Below are 19,273 nucleotides of genomic sequence, written 5' to 3'. Positions count from 1 at the left end.
AAAGTCAATCTTGTCCACATATCGTTCCTTTCCTTTCCTTCACAAATTGGGCTAATGTGGAACACTAGGAACACTGGCATTCGAAATGGTAAACATGGATGCATGTCAATCTACCAACTTTCCTTGGCTTTCTTCTGACTCAGTGGGACGCGGCTATACATCCTTTCTTGCACCAATTTTCTGGCTCTAGTGGCGCAATCGGTTAGCGCACGGTACTTATAGAGCAGTACGCAGCCTGTGTCATGCCTAGGTGGTGAGTTCAAGCCTCACCTAGAGCAGTTAGTTTTTCTGCCTGGTGTTCCATGTAATGCTACCCCAGGAAAGGTAATGGTATTGTGAAATGCAAAAGCTGCTATGTTGCATGGAGAAGCTCCCTCCGCAGTCATGAACAGGAAAGTGCATCCAACGGTTGCTTTTGCAAACATCTACGCTTTGCCAAATGAAAAAAAATCATGTCATTCTGCCATGCAATGCTGGCATCACATTCATATGGAATTTGACCTTGGTTGGCAGTTAAAAAGCAGCGTTGGTGGTATAGTGGCAAGCATAGCTGCCTTCCAAGTAGTTGACCCGGGTTCGATTCCTGGCCAACGCAAAACAGATACCTTTAATTGCACATTCGCAGCGGACAGGTGGCAGCAACAGTTCAAAGTGCATGGCTATGAAGATCCCCGTGTTTCTAATGGAAAGTGTCAGTCTGGCAAAATCAGTGACATTTAGGTGCTTTCTGAATTCATTTTGCCGCTTGTGGAATTTTTATTGGAACTCTGGTGTTGGGCTTTCCCGTTGTAAAAAAACACTGACCCCGACGTGATTCGCACACACACCCTTCTGATGTGGAGTCAGATGCGCTACTGTTGTGCCACGAGGTCAAGGGCAAAAGAGTGGCCTGTGAAACAGTGGTGTTCAAATTATGTTGATGTCCAAAGTTTGAGTGTGTTCTGTAGGGTTAGGCAGTGGAATGCTTTGATTACTACTACTAGCGAGATAGTCGCTCTATCCACGAAGCAACACTCTGCATAGCAGAGCCTATAGCTCGCTGTTAGTCCGTGTACCTCATTGGTATCACACCTGGCATCAGTGCCCAATAATTCCCTAGCTTTGACAACTGTCTGTCTATGACTTCACCTACAGACGTGGACATGACGTGGGTTTTAGATCGTATGTGCGTCAACATGAAGCTCGAGAGGTTTATGGTGCCGTAAACAGAACGCAGTAGCCTTTCGAGGGCACTCCAATTGGAATGCTTTCATTTACCCCTACTACTAATAGCGAGATAGTCGCTCTATCCACGAAGCAACACTCTGCATAGCAGAGCCTATAGCTCGCTGTTAGTCCGTGTACCTCATTGGTATCACACCTGGCATCAGTGCCCAATAATTCCCTAGCTTTGACAACTGTCTGTCTATGACTTCACCTACAGACGTGGACATGACGTGGGTTTTAGATCGTATGTGCGTCAACATGAAGCTCGAGAGGTTTATGGTGCCGTAAACAGAACGCAGTAGCCTTTCGAGGGCACTCCAATTGGAATGCTTTCATTTACCCCTACTACTACTAGCGAGATAGTCGCTCTATCCACGAAGCAACACTCTGCATAGCAGAGCCTATAGCTCGCTGTTAGTTCGTGTACCTCATAGGTATCACACCTGGCATCAGTGCCCAATAATTCCCTAGCTTTCACTACCTTCTATGACTTCACCAACGGACGTGGACAAGACGTGGGCTTTAGATCGTATGTGCGTCAACATGAAGCTCGAGAGGTTCACGGTGCCGTAAACAAAACGCTCTAGCCTTTCGAGGGCACTCCAACTGGACCAGCTGTGGGTGCTTGCCATCTCGTCGTTTCTTTCACTTTTCACTTTGCATGCATACACATTGTGTTTCTCTGAGAATGACAGCACAGAGTGCGTATAAGCCCTATACGAGAACGAGTGATTAATCCCAGGCTCCCGATTTCTTCACTACTTCCTAAGTTAGGAGACAGCCTGGAGATGGCGAGGATTGAACGCGGGGACCTCATAGATGCACTCTATCACTGAGCTACATCCCCACCGGCGAGAGGCCGCTCCCAGACCTTGTATCTCTTTCCAAAAAAAACACTCAAACTGTCATTTCTACACTCTCAAAGCACTGGGAAGTCCATTTCATTGATTTTCATGTCGTAACTTTAAACCCACGCATGACCCAATGTCCGGATGAGGCTGGTTCAGTTACTTCCACGTTTTGCCTCTTTTGTAAAATGCAAAGTGAATCGAATGAAAATGAAAAGATTGATTGAACGTTTCATCTGTGTTGCCGAGGAATTCAAGAAGCAGCAAGATTGGACTCGCAGTGATGGAGACAGGTTTTGGAATCACTGTCACTCCAATGGAAAGCCTGAAAAGCGCTACTTTGCAGCAGTGCCAGTGGTGTAGTGGTATCATTCAAGATTCCCATTCTTGTGACTCGGGTTCGATTCCCGGCTGGTGCACCCGACATGCTATGCTTCCCCTCTTGTTTCCCCACACCGGTCCTTGAATTGTGTGCTTAGGTCCGTACCTTATTCATAAATAGAGTATAGAAAGATTGCCTGAATTTTGAAGAGACTATGTATGGCTTCGTGTCAAGGTGAAGAGCTGACTTGTGAATTTCTGTGACATTTCATCCAATTAACTTTCATCCATTTTCTAGCACACAGTTTCTCAGTATACATATAGGTAAATAGAAAAGTAAATATATATAAAAAAACTTTTACTTACTTACTTACTTCTTATTTATTTTTATTTTTTTGCATGTTCATGTAGTTGGCCTAAGGCATAAGGCGCTGGCCTTCTAAATCAGGGATTGTTGCTTCGACTCCTGTCTGGGGTGAACCTGGAGTTATTTTAGGCTACTTTCAGGAAAGTCAATCTTGTCCACATATCGTTCCTTTCCTTTCCTTCACAAATTGGGCTAATGTGGAACACTAGGAACACTGGCATTCGAAATGGTAAACATGGATGCATGTCAATCTACCAACTTTCCTTGGCTTTCTTCTGACTCAGTGGGACGCGGCTATACATCCTTTCTTGCACCAATTTTCTGGCTCTAGTGGCGCAATCGGTTAGCGCACGGTACTTATAGAGCAGTACGCAGCCTGTGTCATGCCGAGGTTGTGAGTTCAAGCCTCACCTAGAGCAGTTAGTTTTTCTGCCTGGTGTTCCATGTAATGCTACCCCAGGAAAGGTAATGGTATTGTGAAATGCAAAAGCTGCTATGTTGCATGGAGAAGCTCCCTCCGCAGTCATGAACAGGAAAGTGCATCCAACGGTTGCTTTTGCAAACATCTACGCTTTGCCAAATGAAAAAAAATCATGTCATTCTGCCATGCAATGCTGGCATCACATTCATATGGAATTTGACCTTGGTTGGCAGTTAAAAAGCAGCGTTGGTGGTATAGTGGCAAGCATAGCTGCCTTCCAAGTAGTTGACCCGGGTTCGATTCCTGGCCAACGCAAAACAGATACCTTTAATTGCACATTCGCAGCAGACAGGTGGCAGCAACAGTTCAAAGTGCATGGCTATGAAGATCCCCTTGTTTCTAATGGAAAGTGTCAGTCTGGCAAAATCAGTGACATTTAGGTGCTTTCTGAATTCATTTTGCCGCTTGTGGAATTTTTATTGGAACTCTGGTGTTGGGCTTTCCCGTTGTAAAAAAACACTGACCCCGACGTGATTCGCACACACTACTGTTGTGCCACGAGGTCAAGGGCAAAAGAGTGGCCTGTGAAATAGTGGTGTTCAAATTATGTTGATGTCCAAAGTTTGAGTGTGTTCTGTAGGGTTAGGCAGTGGAATGCTTTGATTACTACTACTAGCGAGATAGTCGCTCTATCCACGAAGCAACACTCTGCATAGCAGAGCCTATAGCTCGCTGTTAGTCCGTGTACCTCATTGGTATCACACCTGGCATCAGTGCCCAATAATTCCCTAGCTTTGACAACTGTCTGTCTATGACTTCACCTACAGACGTGGACATGACGTGGGTTTTAGATCGTATGTGCGTCAACATGAAGCTCGAGAGGTTTATGGTGCCGTAAACAGAATGCAGTAGCCTTTCGAGGGCACTCCAATTGGAATGCTTTCATTTACCCCTACTACTACTAGCGAGATAGTCGCTCTATCCACGAAGCAACACTCTGCATAGCAGAGCCTATAGCTCGCTGTTAGTCCGTGTACCTCATAGGTATCACAAATGGCATCAGTGACCAATAGTTCCCTAGCTTTGACAACTGTCTGTCTATGACTTCACCTACAGAAGTTGACAAGACGTGGGTTTTAGATCGTATGTGCGTCACCATGAAGCTCGAGAGGTTCACGGTGCCGTAAACAAAACGCTCTAGCCTATCAAGGGCACTCCAATTGGAATGCTTTCATTTACCCCTACTACTACTAGCGAAATAGTCGCTCTATCCATGAAGCAACACTCTGCATAGCAGAGCCTATAGCTCGCTGTTAGTTCGTGTACCTCATAGGTATCACACCTGGCATCAGTGCCCAATAATTCCCTAGCTTTGACTACCTTCTATGACTTCACCAACGGACGTGGACAAGACGTGGGCTTTAGATCGTATGTGCGTCAACATGAAGCTCGAGAGGTTCACGGTGCCGTAAACAAAACGCTCTAGCCTTTCGAGGGCACTCCAACTGGACCAGCTGTGGGTGCTTGCCATCTCGTCGTTTCTTTCACTTTTCACTTTGCATGCATACACATTGTGTTTCTCTGAGAATGACAGCACAGAGTGCGTATAAGCCCTATACGAGAACGAGTGATTAATCCCAGGCTCCCGATTTCTTCACTACTTCCTAAGTTAGGAGACAGCCTGGAGATGGCGAGGATTGAACGCGGGGACCTCATAGATGCACTCTGCCACTGAGCTACATCCCCACCGGCGAGAGGCCGCTCCCAGACCTTGTATCTCTTTCCAAAAAAAACACTCAAACTGTCATTTCTACACTCTCAAAGCACTGGGAAGTCCATTTCATTGATTTTCATGTCGTAACTTTAAACCCACGCATGACCCAATGTCCGGATGAGGCTGGTTCAGTTACTTCCACGTTTTGCCTCTTTTGTAAAATGCAAAGTGAATCGAATGAAAATGAAAAGATTGATTGAACGTTTCATCTGTGTTGCCGAGGAATTCAAGAAGCAGCAAGATTGGACTCGCAGTGATGGAGACAGGTTTTGGAATCACTGTCACTCCAGTGGAAAGCCTGAAAAGCGCTACTTTGCAGCAGTGCCAGTGGTGTAGTGGTATCATTCAAGATTCCCATTCTTGTGACTCGGGTTCGATTCCCGGCTGGTGCACCCGACATGCTATGCTTCCCCTCTTGTTTCCCCACACCGGTCCTTGAATTGTGTGCTTAGGTCCGTACCTTACTCATAAATAGAGTATAGAAAGATTGCCTGAATTTTGAAGAGACTATGTATGGCTTCGTGTCAAGGTGAAGAGCTGACTTGTGAATTTCTGTGACATTTCATCCAATTAACTTTCATCCATTTTCTAGCACACAGTTTCTCAGTATACATATAGGTAAATAGAAAAGTAAATATATATAAAAAAACTTTTACTTACTTACTTACTTCTTATTTATTTTTATTTTTTTGCATGTTCATGTAGTTGGCCTAAGGCATAAGGCGCTGGCCTTCTAAATCAGGGATTGTTGCTTCGACTCCTGTCTGGGGTGAACCTGGAGTTATTTTAGGCTACTTTCAGGAATGTCAATCTTGTCCACATATCGTTCCTTTCCTTTCCTTCACAAATTGGGCTAATGTGGAACACTAGGAACACTGGCATTCGAAATGGTAAACATGGATGCATGTCAATCTACCAACTTTCCTTGACTTTCTTCTGACTCAGTGGGACGCGGCTATACATCCTTTCTTGCACCAATTTTCTGGCTCTAGTGGCGCAATCGGTTAGCGCACGGTACTTATTGAGCAGTACGCAGCCTGTGTCATACCGAGGTTGTGAGTTCAAGCCTCACCTAGAGCAGTTAGTTTTTCTGCCTGGTGTTCCATGTAATGCTACCCCAGGAAAGGTAATGGTATTGTGAAATGCAAAAGCTGCTATGTTGCATGGAGAAGCTCCCTCCGCAGTCATGAACAGGAAAGTGCATCCAACGGTTGCTTTTGCAAACATCTACGCTTTGCCAAATGAAAAAAAATCATGTCATTCTGCCATGCAATGCTGGCATCACATTCATATGGAATTTGACCTTGGTTGGCAGTTAAAAAGCAGCCTTGGTGGTATAGTGGCAAGCATAGCTGCCTTCCAAGTAGTTGACCCGGGTTCGATTCCTGGCCAACGCAAAACAGATACCTTTAATTGCACATTCGCAGTGGACAGGTGGCAGCAACAGTTCAAAGTGCATGGCTATGAAGATCCCCTTGTTTCTAATGGAAAGTGTCAGTCTGGCAAAATCAGTGACATTTAGGTGCTTTCTGAATTCATTTTGCCGCTTGTGGAATTTTTATTGGAACTCTGGTGTTGGGCTTTCCCGTTGTAAAAAAACACTGACCCCGACGTGATTCGCACACACTACTGTTGTGCCACGAGGTCAAGGGCAAAAGAGTGGCCTGTGAAATAGTGGTGTTCAAATTATGTTGATGTCCAAAGTTTGAGTGTGTTCTGTAGGGTTAGGCAGTGGAATGCTTTGATTACTACTACTAGCGAGATAGTCGCTCTATCCACGAAGCAACACTCTGCATAGCAGAGCCTATAGCTCGCTGTTAGTCCGTGTACCTCATTGGTATCACACCTGGCATCAGTGCCCAATAATTCCCTAGCTTTGACAACTGTCTGTCTATGACTTCACCTACAGACGTGGACATGACGTGGGTTTTAGATCGTATGTGCGTCAACATGAAGCTCGAGAGGTTTATGGTGCCGTAAACAGAATGCAGTAGCCTTTCGAGGGCACTCCAATTGGAATGCTTTCATTTACCCCTACTACTACTAGCGAGATAGTCGCTCTATCCACGAAGCAACACTCTGCATAGCAGAGCCTATAGCTCGCTGTTAGTCCGTGTACCTCATAGGTATCACAAATGGCATCAGTGACCAATAGTTCCCTAGCTTTGACAACTGTCTGTCTATGACTTCACCTACAGAAGTTGACAAGACGTGGGTTTTAGATCGTATGTGCGTCACCATGAAGCTCGAGAGGTTCACGGTGCCGTAAACAAAACGCTCTAGCCTATCAAGGGCACTCCAATTGGAATGCTTTCATTTACCCCTACTACTACTAGCGAAATAGTCGCTCTATCCATGAAGCAACACTCTGCATAGCAGAGCCTATAGCTCGCTGTTAGTTCGTGTACCTCATAGGTATCACACCTGGCATCAGTGCCCAATAATTCCCTAGCTTTGACTACCTTCTATGACTTCACCAACGGACGTGGACAAGACGTGGGCTTTAGATCGTATGTGCGTCAACATGAAGCTCGAGAGGTTCACGGTGCCGTAAACAAAACGCTCTAGCCTTTCGAGGGCACTCCAACTGGACCAGCTGTGGGTGCTTGCCATCTCGTCGTTTCTTTCACTTTTCACTTTGCATGCATACACATTGTGTTTCTCTGAGAATGACAGCACAGAGTGCGTATAAGCCCTATACGAGAACGAGTGATTAATCCCAGGCTCCCGATTTCTTCACTACTTCCTAAGTTAGGAGACAGCCTGGAGATGGCGAGGATTGAACGCGGGGACCTCATAGATGCACTCTGCCACTGAGCTACATCCCCACCGGCAAGAGGCCGCTCCCAGACCTTGTATCTCTTTCCAAAAAAAACACTCAAACTGTCATTTCTACACTCTCAAAGCACTGGGAAGTCCATTTCATTGATTTTCATGTCGTAACTTTAAACCCACGCATGACCCAATGTCCGGATGAGGCTGGTTCAGTTACTTCCACGTTTTGCCTCTTTTGTAAAATGCAAAGTGAATCGAATGAAAATGAAAAGATTGATTGAACGTTTCATCTGTGTTGCCGAGGAATTCAAGAAGCAGCAAGATTGGACTCGCAGTGATGGAGACAGGTTTTGGAATCACTGTCACTCCAGTGGAAAGCCTGAAAAGTGCTACTTTGCAGCAGTGCCAGTGGTGTAGTGGTATCATTCAAGATTCCCATTCTTGTGACTCGGGTTCGATTCCCGGCTGGTGCACCCGACATGCTATGCTTCCCCTCTTGTTTCCCCACACCGGTCCTTGAATTGTGTGCTTAGGTCCGTACCTTACTCATAAATAGAGTATAGAAAGATTGCCTGAATTTTGAAGAGACTATGTATGGCTTCGTGTCAAGGTGAAGAGCTGACTTGTGAATTTCTGTGACATTTCATCCAATTAACTTTCATCCATTTTCTAGCACACAGTTTCTCAGTATACATATAGGTAAATAGAAAAGTAAATATATATAAAAAAACTTTTACTTACTTACTTACTTCTTATTTATTTTTATTTTTTTGCATGTTCATGTAGTTGGCCTAAGGCATAAGGCGCTGGCCTTCTAAATCAGGGATTGTCGCTTTGACTCCTGTCTGGGGTGAACCTGGAGTTATTTTAGGCTACTTTCAGGAAAGTCAATCTTGTCCACATATCGTTCCTTTCCTTTCCTTCACAAATTGGGCTAATGTGGAACACTAGGAACACTGGCATTCGAAATGGTAAACATGGATGCATGTCAATCTACCAACTTTCCTTGGCTTTCTTCTGACTCAGTGGGACGCGGCTATACATCCTTTCTTGCACCAATTTTCTGGCTCTAGTGGCGCAATCGGTTAGCGCACGGTACTTATAGAGCAGTACGCAGCCCGTGTCATTCCGAGGTTGTGAGTTCAAGCCTCACCTAGAGCAGTTAGATTTTCTGCCTGGTGTTCCATGTAATGCTACCCCAGGAAAGGTAATGGTATTGTGAAATGCAAAAGCTGCTATGTTGCATGGAGAAGCTCCCTCCGCAGTCATGAACAGGAAAGTGCATCCAACGGTTGCTTTTGCAAACATCTACGCTTTGCCAAATGAAAAAAAATCATGTCATTCTGCCATGCAATGCTGGCATCACATTCATATGGAATTTGACTTTGGTTGGCAGTTAAAAAGCAGCGTTGGTGGTATAGTGGCAAGCATAGCTGCCTTCCAAGTAGTTGACCCGGGTTCGATTCCTGGCCAACGCAAAACAGATACCTTTAATTGCACATTCGCAGCGGACAGGTGGCAGCAACAGTTCAAAGTGCATGGCTATGAAGATCCCCTTGTTTCTAATGGAAAGTGTGAGTCTGGCAAAATCAGTGACATTTAGGTGCTTTCTGAATTCATTTTGCCGCTTGTGGAATTTTTATTGGAACTCTGGTGTTGGGCTTTCCCGTTGTAAAAAAACACTGACCCCGACGTGATTCGCACACACTACTGTTGTGCCACGAGGTCAAGGGCAAAAGAGTGGCCTGTGAAATAGTGGTGTTCAAATTATGTTGATGTCCAAAGTTTGAGTGTGTTCTGTAGGGTTAGGCAGTGGAATGCTTTGATTACTACTACTAGCGAGATAGTCGCTCTATCCACGAAGCAACACTCTGCATAGCAGAGCCTATAGCTCGCTGTTAGTCCGTGTACCTCATTGGTATCACACCTGGCATCAGTGCCCAATAATTCCCTAGCTTTGACAACTGACTGTCTATGACTTCACCTACAGACGTGGACATGACGTGGGTTTTAGATCGTATGTGCGTCAACATGAAGCTCGAGAGGTTTATGGTGCCGTAAACAGAATGCAGTAGCCTTTCGAGGGCACTCCAATTGGAATGCTTTCATTTACCCCTACTACTACTAGGGAGATAGTCGCTCTATCCACGAAGCAACACTCTGCATAGCAGAGCCTATAGCTCGCTGTTAGTCCGTGTACCTCATAGGTATCACAAATGGCATCAGTGCCCAATAATTCCCTAGCTTTGACAACTGTCTGTCTATGACTTCACCTACAGAAGTTGACAAGACGTGGGTTTTAGATCGTATGTGCGTCACCATGAAGCTCGAGAGGTTCACGGTGCCGTAAACAAAACGCTCTAGCCTATCAAGGGCACTCCAATTGGAATGCTTTCATTTACCCCTACTACTACTAGCGAAATAGTCGCTCTATCCATGAAGCAACACTCTGCATAGCAGAGCCTATAGCTCGCTGTTAGTTCGTGTACCTCATAGGTATCACACCTGGCATCAGTGCCCAATAATTCCCTAGCTTTGACTACCTTCTATGACTTCACCAACGGACGTGGACAAGACGTGGGCTTTAGATCGTATGTGCGTCAACATGAAGCTCGAGAGGTTCACGGTGCCGTAAACAAAACGCTGTAGCCTTTCGAGGGCACTCCAATTGGAATGCTTTCATTTACCCCTACAACTACTAGCAAGATAGTCGCTCTATCCACGAAGCAACACCTTGCATAGCAGAGCCTATAGCTCGCTGTTAGTCCGTGTACCTCATAGGTATCACAAATGGCATCAGTGCCCAATAATTCCCTAGCTTTGACAACCTTCTATGACTTCACCAACGGACGTGGACAAGACGTGGGCTTTAGATCGTATGTGCGTCAACATGAAGCTCGAGAGGTTCACGGTGCCGTAAACAAAACGCTCTAGCCTTTCGAGGGCACTCCAATTGGAGTGTTTTCATTTACCCCTACTACTACTAGAGAAATAGTCGCTCTATCCACGAAGCACCACTCTGCATAGCAGAGCCTATAGCTCGCTGTTAGTCCGTGTACCTCATTGGTATCACAAATGGCATCAGTGCCCAATAATTCCCTAGCTTTGACAACTGTCTGTCTATGACTTCACCTACAGACGTGGACATGACGTGGGTTTTAGATTGTATGTGCGTCAACATGAAGCTCGAGAGGTTTATGGTGCCGTAAACAGAACGCAGTAGCCTTTCGAGGGCACTCCAATTGGAATGCTTTCATTTACCCCTACTACTACTAGCGAGATAGTCGCTCTATCCACGAAGCAACACTCTGCATAGCAGAGCCTATAGCTCGCTGTTAGTCCGTGTACCTCATTGGTATCACACCTGGCATCAGTGCCCAATAATTCCCTAGCTTTGACAACTGTCTGTCTATGACTTCACCTACAGACGTGGACATGACGTGGGTTTTAGATCGTATGTGCGTCAACATGAAGCTCGAGAGGTTTATGGTGCCGTAAACAGAACGCAGTAGCCTTTCGAGGGCACTCCAATTGGAATGCTTTCATTTACCCCTACTACTACTAGCAAGATAGTCGCTCTATCCACGAAGCAACACTCTGCATAGCAGAGCCTATAGCTCGCTGTTAGTCCGTGTACCTCATAGGTATCACAAATGGCATCAGTGCCCAATAATTCCCTAGCTTTGACAACTGTCTGTCTATGACTTCACCTACAGACGTTGACAAGACGTGGGTTTTAGATCGTATGTGCGTCAACATGAAGCTCGAGAGGTTTATGGTGCCGTAAACAGAACGCAGTAGCCTTTCGAGGGCACTCCAATTGGAATGCTTTCATTTACCCCTACTACTACTAGCGAGATAGTCGCTCTATCCACGAAGCAACACTCTGCATAGCAGAGCCTATAGCTCGCTGTTAGTCCGTGTACCTCATTGGTATCACACCTGGCATCAGTGCCCAATAATTCCCTAGCTATGACAACTGTCTGTCTATGACTTCACCTACAGACGTGGACATGACATGGGTTTTAGATCGTATGTGCGTCAACATGAAGCTCGAGAGGTTTATGGTGCCGTAAACAGAACGCAGTAGCCTTTCGAGGGCACTCCAATTGGAATGCTTTCATTTACCCCTACTACTACTAGCGAGATAGTCGCTCTATCCACGAAGCAACACTCTGCATAGCAGAGCCTATAGCTCGCTGTTAGTCCGTGTACCTCATTGGTATCACACCTGGCATCAGTGCCCAATAATTCCCTAGCTTTGACAACTGTCTGTCTATGACTTCACCTACAGACGTGGACATGACGTGGGTTTTAGATCGTATGTGCGTCAACATGAAGCTCGAGAGGTTTATGGTGCCGTAAACAGAACGCAGTAGCCTTTCGAGGGCACTCCAATTGGAATGCTTTCATTTACCCCTACTACTACTAGCGAGATAGTCGCTCTATCCACGAAGCAACACTCTGCATAGCAGAGCCTATAGCTCGCTGTTAGTCCGTGTACCTCATAGGTATCACAAATGGCATCAGTGCCCAATAATTCCCTAGCTTTGACAACTGTCTGTCTATGACTTCACCTACAGACGTTGACAAGACGTGGGCTTTAGATCGTATGTGCGTCAACATGAAGCTCGAGAGGTTCACGGTGCCGTAAACAAAACGCTCTAGCCTTTCGAAGGCACTCCAACTGGACCAGCTGTGGGTGCTTGCCATCTCGTCGTTTCTTTCACTTTTCACTTTGCATGCATACACATTGTGTTTCTCTGAGAATGACAGCACAGAGTGCGTATAAGCCCTATACGAGAACGAGTGATTAATCCCAGGCTCCCGATTTCTTCACTACTTCCTAAGTTAGGAGACAGCCTGGAGATGGCGAGGATTGAACGCGGGGACCTCATACATGCACTCTACCACTGAGCTACATCCCCACCGGCGAGAGGCCGCTCCCAGACCTTGTATCTCTTTCCAAAAAAAACACTCAAACTGTCATTTCTACACTCTCAAAGCACTGGGAAGTCCATTTAATTGATTTTCATTTCGTAACTTTAAACCCACGCATGACCCAATGTCCGGATGAGGCTGGTTCAGTTACTTCCACGTTTTGCCTCTTTTGTAAAATGCAAAGTGAATCGAATGAAAATGAAAAGATTGATTGAACGTTTCATCTGTGTTGCCGAGGAATTCAAGAAGCAGCAAGATTGGACTCGCAGTGATGGAGACAGGTTTTGGAATCACTGTCACTCCAGTGGAAAGCCTGAAAAGTGCTACTTTGCAGCAGTGCCAGTGGTGTAGTGGTATCATTCAAGATTCCCATTTTTGTGACTCGGGTTCGATTCCCGGCTGGTGAACCCGACATGCTATGTTTCCCCTCTTGTTTCCCCACACTGGTCCTTGAATCGTGTGCTTAGGTCTGTCCCTTACTCATAAATAGAGTATAGAAAGATTGCCTGAATTTTGAAGAGACTATGTATGGCTTCGTGTCAAGGTGAAGAGCTGACTTGTGAATTTCTGTGATTGTTCATCCCATTAACTTTCATCCATTTTCTAGCACACAGTTTCTCAGTATACATATAGGTAAATAGAAAAATAAATATATATAAAAAAACTTTTACTTACTTACTTACTTCTTATTTATTTATTTATTTATTTATTTATTTTTGCATGTTCTTGTAGTTGGCCTAAGGCATAAGGCACTGGCCTTCTAAATCAGGGATTGTCGCTTCGACTCCTGTCTGGGGTGAACCTGGAGTTATTTTAGGCTACTTTCAGGAAAGTCAATCTTGTCCACATATCGTTCCTTTCCTTACCTTCACAAATTGGGCTAATGTGGAACACTAGGAACACTGGCATTCGAAATGGTAAACATGAATGCATGTCAATCTACCAACTTTCCTTGGCTTTCTTCTGACTCAGTGGGTCGCGGCTATACATCCTTTCTTGCACCAATTTTCTGGCTCTAGTGGCGCAATCGGTTAGCGCATGGTACTTATAGAGCAGTACGCAGCCCGTGTCATGCCGAGGTTGTGAGTTCAAGCCTCACCTAGAGCAGTTAGTTTTTCTGCCTGGTGTTCAATTCCATGTAATGCTACCCCAGGAAAGGTAATGGTATTGTGAAATGCAAAAGCTGCTATGTTGCATGGAGAAGCTCCCTCCGCAGTCATGAACAGGAAAGTGCATCTAACGGTTGCTTTTGCAAACATCTACGCTTTGCCAAATGAAAAAAAATCATGTCATTCTGCCATGCAATGCTGGCATCACATTCATGTGGAATTTGACTTTGGTTGGCAGTTAAAAAGCAGCGTTGGTGGTATAGTGGCAAGCATAGCTGCCTTCCAAGTAGTTGACCCGGGTTCGATTCCTGGCCAACGCAAAACAGATACCTTTAATTGCACATTCGCAGCGGACAGGTGGCAGCAACAGTTCAAAGTGCATGACTATGAAGATCCCCTTGTTTCTAATGGCAAGTGTGAGTCTGGCAAAATCAGTGACATTTAGGTGCTTTGTGAATTCATTTTGCCGCTTGTGGAATTTTTATTGGAACTCTGGTGTTGGGCTTTCCCGTTGTAAAAAAACACTGACCCCGACGTGATTCGCACACACACCCTTCTGATGTGGAGTCAGATGCGCTACTGTTGTGCCACGAGGTCAAGGGCAAAAGAGTGGCCTGTGAAACAGTGGTGTTCAAATTATGTTGATGTCCAAAGTTTGAGTGTGTTCTGTAGGGTTAGGCAGTGGAATGCTTTGATTACTACTACTAGCGAGATAGTCGCTCTATCCACGAAGCAACACTCTGCATAGCAGAGCCTATAGCTCGCTGTTAGTCCGTGTACCTCATTGGTATCACACCTGGCATCAGTGCCCAATAATTCCCTAGCTTTGACAACTGTCTGTCTATGACTTCACCTACAGACGTGGACATGACGTGGGTTTTAGATCGTATGTGCGTCAACATGAAGCTCGAGAGGTTTATGGTTGCCGTAAACAGAACGCAGTAGCCTTTCGAGGGCACTCCAATTGGAATGCTTTCATTTACCCCTACTACTACTAGCGAGATAGTCGCTCTATCCACGAAGCAACACTCTGCATAGCAGAGCCTATAGCTCGCTGTTAGTCCGTGTACCTCATTGGTATCACACCTGGCATCAGTGCCCAATAATTCCCTAGCTATGACAACTGTCTGTCTATGACTTCACCTACAGACGTGGACATGACATGGGTTTTAGATCGTATGTGCGTCAACATGAAGCTCGAGAGGTTTATGGTGCCGTAAACAGAACGCAGTAGCCTTTCGAGGGCACTCCAATTGGAATGCTTTCATTTACCCCTACTACTACTAGCGAGATAGTCGCTCTATCCACGAAGCAACACTCTGCATAGCAGAGCCTATAGCTCGCTGTTAGTCCGTGTACCTCATTGGTATCACACCTGGCATCAGTGCCCAATAATTCCCTAGCTTTGACAACTGTCTGTCTATGACTTCACCTACAGACGTGGACATGACGTGGGTTTTAGATCGTATGTGCGTCAACATGAAGCTCGAGAGGTTTATGGTGCCGTAAACAGAACGCAGTAGCCTTTCGAGGGCACTCCAATTGGAATGCTTTCATTTACCCCTACTACTACTAGCGAGATAGTCGCTCTATCCACGAAGCAACACTCTGCATAGCAGAGCCTATAGCTCGCTGTTAGTCCGTGTACCTCATTGGTATCACACCTGGCATCAGTGCCCAATAATTCCCTAGCTTTGACAACTGTCTGTCTATGACTTCACCTACAGACGTGGACATGACGTGGGTTTTAGATCGTATGTGCGTCAACATGAAGCTCGAGAGGTTTATGGTGCCGTAAACAGAACGCAGTAGCCTTTCGAGGGCACTCCAATTGGAATGCTTTCATTTACCCCTACTACTACTAGCGAGATAGTCGCTCTATCCACGAAGCAACACTCTGCATAGCAGAGCCTATAGCTCGCTGTTAGTCCGTGTACCTCATTGGTATCACACCTGGCATCAGTGCCCAATAATTCCCTAGCTATGACAACTGTCTGTCTATGACTTCACCTACAGACGTGGACATGACATGGGTTTTAGATCGTATGTGCGTCAACATGAAGCTCGAGAGGTTTATGGTGCCGTAAACAGAACGCAGTAGCCTTTCGAGGGCACTCCAATTGGAATGCTTTCATTTACCCCTACTACTACTAGCGAGATAGTCGCTCTATCCACGAAGCAACACTCTGCATAGCAGAGCCTATAGCTCGCTGTTAGTCCGTGTACCTCATAGGTATCACAAATGGCATCAGTGCCCAATAATTCCCTAGCTTTGACAACTGTCTGTCTATGACTTCACCTACAGACGTTGACAAGACGTGGGCTTTAGATCGTATGTGCGTCAACATGAAGCTCGAGAGGTTCACGGTGCCGTAAACAAAACGCTCTAGCCTTTCGAAGGCACTCCAACTGGACCAGCTGTGGGTGCTTGCCATCTCGTCGTTTCTTTCACTTTTCACTTTGCATGCATACACATTGTGTTTCTCTGAGAATGACAGCACAGAGTGCGTATAAGCCCTATACGAGAACGAGTGATTAATCCCAGGCTCCCGATTTCTTCACTACTTCCTAAGTTAGGAGACAGCCTGGAGATGGCGAGGATTGAACGCGGGGACCTCATACATGCACTCTACCACTGAGCTACATCCCCACCGGCGAGAGGCCGCTCCCAGACCTTGTATCTCTTTCCAAAAAAAACACTCAAACTGTCATTTCTACACTCTCAAAGCACTGGGAAGTCCATTTCATTGATTTTCATGTCGTAACTTTAAACCCACGCATGACCCAATGTCCGGATGAGGCTGGTTCAGTTACTTCCACGTTTTGCCTCTTTTGTAAAATGCAAAGTGAATCGAATGAAAATGAAAAGATTGATTGAACGTTTCATCTGTGTTGCCGAGGAATTCAAGAAGCAGCAAGATTGGACTCGCAGTGATGGAGACAGGTTTTGGAATCACTGTCACTCCAGTGGAAAGCCTGAAAAGCGCTACTTTGCAGCAGTGCCAGTGGTGTAGTGGTATCATTCAAGATTCCCATTCTTGTGACTCGGGTTCGATTCCTGGCTGGTGCACCCGACATGCTATGTTTCCCCTCTTGTTTCCCCACACCGGTCCTTGAATCGTGTGCTTAGGTCTGTACCTTACTCATAAATAGAGTATAGAAAGATTGCCTGAATTTTGAAGAGACTATGTATGGCTTCGTGTCAAGGTGAAGAGCTGACTTGTGAATTTCTGTGACATTTCATCCAATTAACTTTCATCCATTTTCTAGCACACAGTTTCTCAGTATACATATAGGTAAATAGAAAAATAAATATATATAAAAAAACTTTTACTTACTTACTTACTTCTTATTTATTTATTTATTTATTTATTTATTTTTGCATGTTCTTGTAGTTGGCCTAAGGCATAAGGCACTGGCCTTCTAAATCAGGGATTGTCGCTTCGACTCCTGTCTGGGGTGAACCTGGAGTTATTTTAGGCTACTTTCAGGAAAGTCAATCTTGTCCACATATCGTTCCTTTCCTTTCCTTCACAAACTGGGCTAATGTGGAACACTAGGAACACTGGCATTCGAAATGGTAAACATGGATGCATGTCAATCTACCAACTTTCCTTGGCTTTCTTCTGACTCAGTGGGACGCGGCTATACATCCTTTCTTGCACCAATTTTCTGGCTCTAGTGGCGCAATCGGTTAGCGCACGGTACTTATAGAGCAGTACGCAGCCCGTGTCATGCCGAGGTTGTGAGTTCAAGCCTCACCTAGAGCAGTTAGTTTTTCTGCCTGGTGTTCAATTCCATGTAATGCTACCCCAGGAAAGGTAATGGTATTGTGAAATGCAAAAGCTGCTATGTTGCATGGAGAAGCTCCCTCCGCAGTCATGAACAGGAAAGTGCATCCAACGGTTGCTTTTACAAACATCTGCGCTTTGCCAAATGAAAAAAAATCATGTCATTCTGCCATGCAATGCTGGCATCACATTCATGTGGAATTTGACTTTGGTTGGCAGTTAAAAAGCAGTGTTGGTGGTATAGTGGCAAGCATAGCTTCCTTCCAAGTAGTTGACCCGGGTTCGTTTCCCGGCCAACGCAAAACAGATACCTTTAATTGCACATTCGCAGCGGACAGGTAGCAGCAACAGTTCAAAGTGCATGGCTATGAAGATCCCCTTGTTTCTAATGGCAAGTGTGAGTCTGGCAAAATCAGTGACATTTAGGTGCTTTGTGAATTCATGTTGCCGCTTGTGGAATTTTTATTGGAACTCTGGTGTTGGGCTTTCCCGTTGTAAAAAAACACTGACCCCGACGTGATTTGAACACACACCCTTCTGATGTGGAGTCAGATGCGCTACCGTTGTGCCACGAGGTCAAGGGCAAAAGAGTTGCCTGTGAAACAGTGGTGTTCAAATTATGTTGATGTCCAAAGTTTGAGTGTGTTCTGTAGGGTTAGGCAGTGGAATGCTTTGATTACTACTACTAGCGAGATAGTCGCTCTATCCACGAAGCAACACTCTGCATAGCAGAGCCTATAGCTCGCTGTTAGTCCGTGTACCTCATTGGTATCACACCTGGCATCAGTGCCCAATAATTCCCTAGCTTTGACAACTGTCTGTCTATGACTTCACCTACAGACGTGGACAAGACGTGGGTTTTAGATCGTATGTGCGTCAACATGAAGCTCGAGAGGTTCACGGTGCCGTAAACAAAACGCTCTAGCCTTTCGAGAGCACTCCAATTGGACCAGCTGTGGGTGCTTACCATCTCGTCGTTTCTTTCACTTTTCACTTTGCATGCATACACATTGTGTGTCTCTGAGAATGACGGCACAGAGTGCGTATAAGCCCTAAACGAGAACGAGTGATTAATCCCAGGCTCCCGATTTCTTCACTACTTCCTAAGTTAAAAGACAGCCTGGAGATGCTGAGGATTGAACGCGGAGAACTCATACATGCACTCTACCACTAAGCTACATCCCCACCGGCGAGAGGCTGCTCCCAGACCTTGTATCTCTTTCCAAAAAAAACACTCAAACTGTCATTTCTACACTCTCAAAGCACTGGGAAGTCCGTTTCATTGATTTAGTTACTAGGCAGACATGGAATGTGTCCAATATTATATCCCCTAACACACCTGACAGTTTCGGTTGACATATCTGCACGGTTTGCCTAGCAGTAGATGACGTGGGACTCTATCTTATTTCTGGTTTGTCTGAAGAGCAGCATGTATATTGTTTATGTTGTCAGCTCTGAGCTGTTCCTCAAAATATAATATAAATATAGGGAGATTGTGGTTTGACATTTCCAAAATAGAGGTGAGGGGATGGCCGTGAGTTCAAGTGTCTAGACTTTCACAGAAATAGTTATGCGCGAGTATGTTATTTATGTTATTTCTGCAATAATGACAAATTTCAGCCCCCCTTGCCACGGCAACGTTTCCAATGAGATATGACAATGTTAACTCTGCAACTTCTGTTAAAGGCTAATCCTACAATAAGAATACAATACAATGAGT

At 45.3% G+C, this 19,273-nt stretch overlaps 15 non-coding genes across 15 annotated transcripts; 14 read left to right on the top strand and 1 right to left on the bottom strand.

The window, feature by feature from the left end:
- The first annotated feature begins 183 nt into the window (after nucleotides 1–183).
- trnai-uau (transfer RNA isoleucine (anticodon UAU)) lies at nucleotides 184–278 on the top strand. The gene is made up of 2 exons: nucleotides 184–221; nucleotides 243–278. It is a non-coding gene; the product is annotated as a tRNA-Ile (tRNA).
- Nucleotides 279–523: 245 nt separating this feature from the next.
- trnag-ucc (transfer RNA glycine (anticodon UCC)) lies at nucleotides 524–595 on the top strand. Its single transcript has one exon. It is a non-coding gene; the product is annotated as a tRNA-Gly (tRNA).
- A 1,807-nt stretch (nucleotides 596–2,402) lies between these two features.
- Nucleotides 2,403–2,473, top strand: trnag-ccc (transfer RNA glycine (anticodon CCC)). Its single transcript has one exon. It is a non-coding gene; the product is annotated as a tRNA-Gly (tRNA).
- A 593-nt stretch (nucleotides 2,474–3,066) lies between these two features.
- On the top strand, nucleotides 3,067–3,161 carry trnai-uau (transfer RNA isoleucine (anticodon UAU)). Its single transcript has 2 exons — nucleotides 3,067–3,104; nucleotides 3,126–3,161. It is a non-coding gene; the product is annotated as a tRNA-Ile (tRNA).
- A 245-nt stretch (nucleotides 3,162–3,406) lies between these two features.
- trnag-ucc (transfer RNA glycine (anticodon UCC)) lies at nucleotides 3,407–3,478 on the top strand. The gene has a single exon. It is a non-coding gene; the product is annotated as a tRNA-Gly (tRNA).
- A 1,780-nt stretch (nucleotides 3,479–5,258) lies between these two features.
- On the top strand, nucleotides 5,259–5,329 carry trnag-ccc (transfer RNA glycine (anticodon CCC)). The gene has a single exon. It is a non-coding gene; the product is annotated as a tRNA-Gly (tRNA).
- A 593-nt stretch (nucleotides 5,330–5,922) lies between these two features.
- trnai-uau (transfer RNA isoleucine (anticodon UAU)) lies at nucleotides 5,923–6,017 on the top strand. Its single transcript has 2 exons — nucleotides 5,923–5,960; nucleotides 5,982–6,017. It is a non-coding gene; the product is annotated as a tRNA-Ile (tRNA).
- Nucleotides 6,018–8,114: 2,097 nt separating this feature from the next.
- On the top strand, nucleotides 8,115–8,185 carry trnag-ccc (transfer RNA glycine (anticodon CCC)). The gene has a single exon. It is a non-coding gene; the product is annotated as a tRNA-Gly (tRNA).
- A 593-nt stretch (nucleotides 8,186–8,778) lies between these two features.
- On the top strand, nucleotides 8,779–8,873 carry trnai-uau (transfer RNA isoleucine (anticodon UAU)). Its single transcript has 2 exons — nucleotides 8,779–8,816; nucleotides 8,838–8,873. It is a non-coding gene; the product is annotated as a tRNA-Ile (tRNA).
- A 245-nt stretch (nucleotides 8,874–9,118) lies between these two features.
- On the top strand, nucleotides 9,119–9,190 carry trnag-ucc (transfer RNA glycine (anticodon UCC)). Its single transcript has one exon. It is a non-coding gene; the product is annotated as a tRNA-Gly (tRNA).
- Nucleotides 9,191–13,665: 4,475 nt separating this feature from the next.
- trnai-uau (transfer RNA isoleucine (anticodon UAU)) lies at nucleotides 13,666–13,760 on the top strand. The gene is made up of 2 exons: nucleotides 13,666–13,703; nucleotides 13,725–13,760. It is a non-coding gene; the product is annotated as a tRNA-Ile (tRNA).
- Nucleotides 13,761–14,010: 250 nt separating this feature from the next.
- trnag-ucc (transfer RNA glycine (anticodon UCC)) lies at nucleotides 14,011–14,082 on the top strand. The gene has a single exon. It is a non-coding gene; the product is annotated as a tRNA-Gly (tRNA).
- Nucleotides 14,083–16,761: 2,679 nt separating this feature from the next.
- On the top strand, nucleotides 16,762–16,832 carry trnag-ccc (transfer RNA glycine (anticodon CCC)). The gene has a single exon. It is a non-coding gene; the product is annotated as a tRNA-Gly (tRNA).
- Nucleotides 16,833–17,437: 605 nt separating this feature from the next.
- On the top strand, nucleotides 17,438–17,532 carry trnai-uau (transfer RNA isoleucine (anticodon UAU)). The gene is made up of 2 exons: nucleotides 17,438–17,475; nucleotides 17,497–17,532. It is a non-coding gene; the product is annotated as a tRNA-Ile (tRNA).
- A 527-nt stretch (nucleotides 17,533–18,059) lies between these two features.
- trnaw-cca (transfer RNA tryptophan (anticodon CCA)) lies at nucleotides 18,060–18,131 on the bottom strand. Its single transcript has one exon. It is a non-coding gene; the product is annotated as a tRNA-Trp (tRNA).
- Nucleotides 18,132–19,273: the final 1,142 nt, after the last annotated feature.

Source organism: Amia ocellicauda, chromosome 16, assembly GCF_036373705.1.
Source record: "Amia ocellicauda isolate fAmiCal2 chromosome 16, fAmiCal2.hap1, whole genome shotgun sequence".
Lineage (NCBI taxonomy): Eukaryota > Metazoa > Chordata > Actinopteri > Amiiformes > Amiidae > Amia > Amia ocellicauda.
Note: the sequence above shows the minus strand (reverse complement) of the source record. Positions and strands in the feature narration are given on the sequence as shown.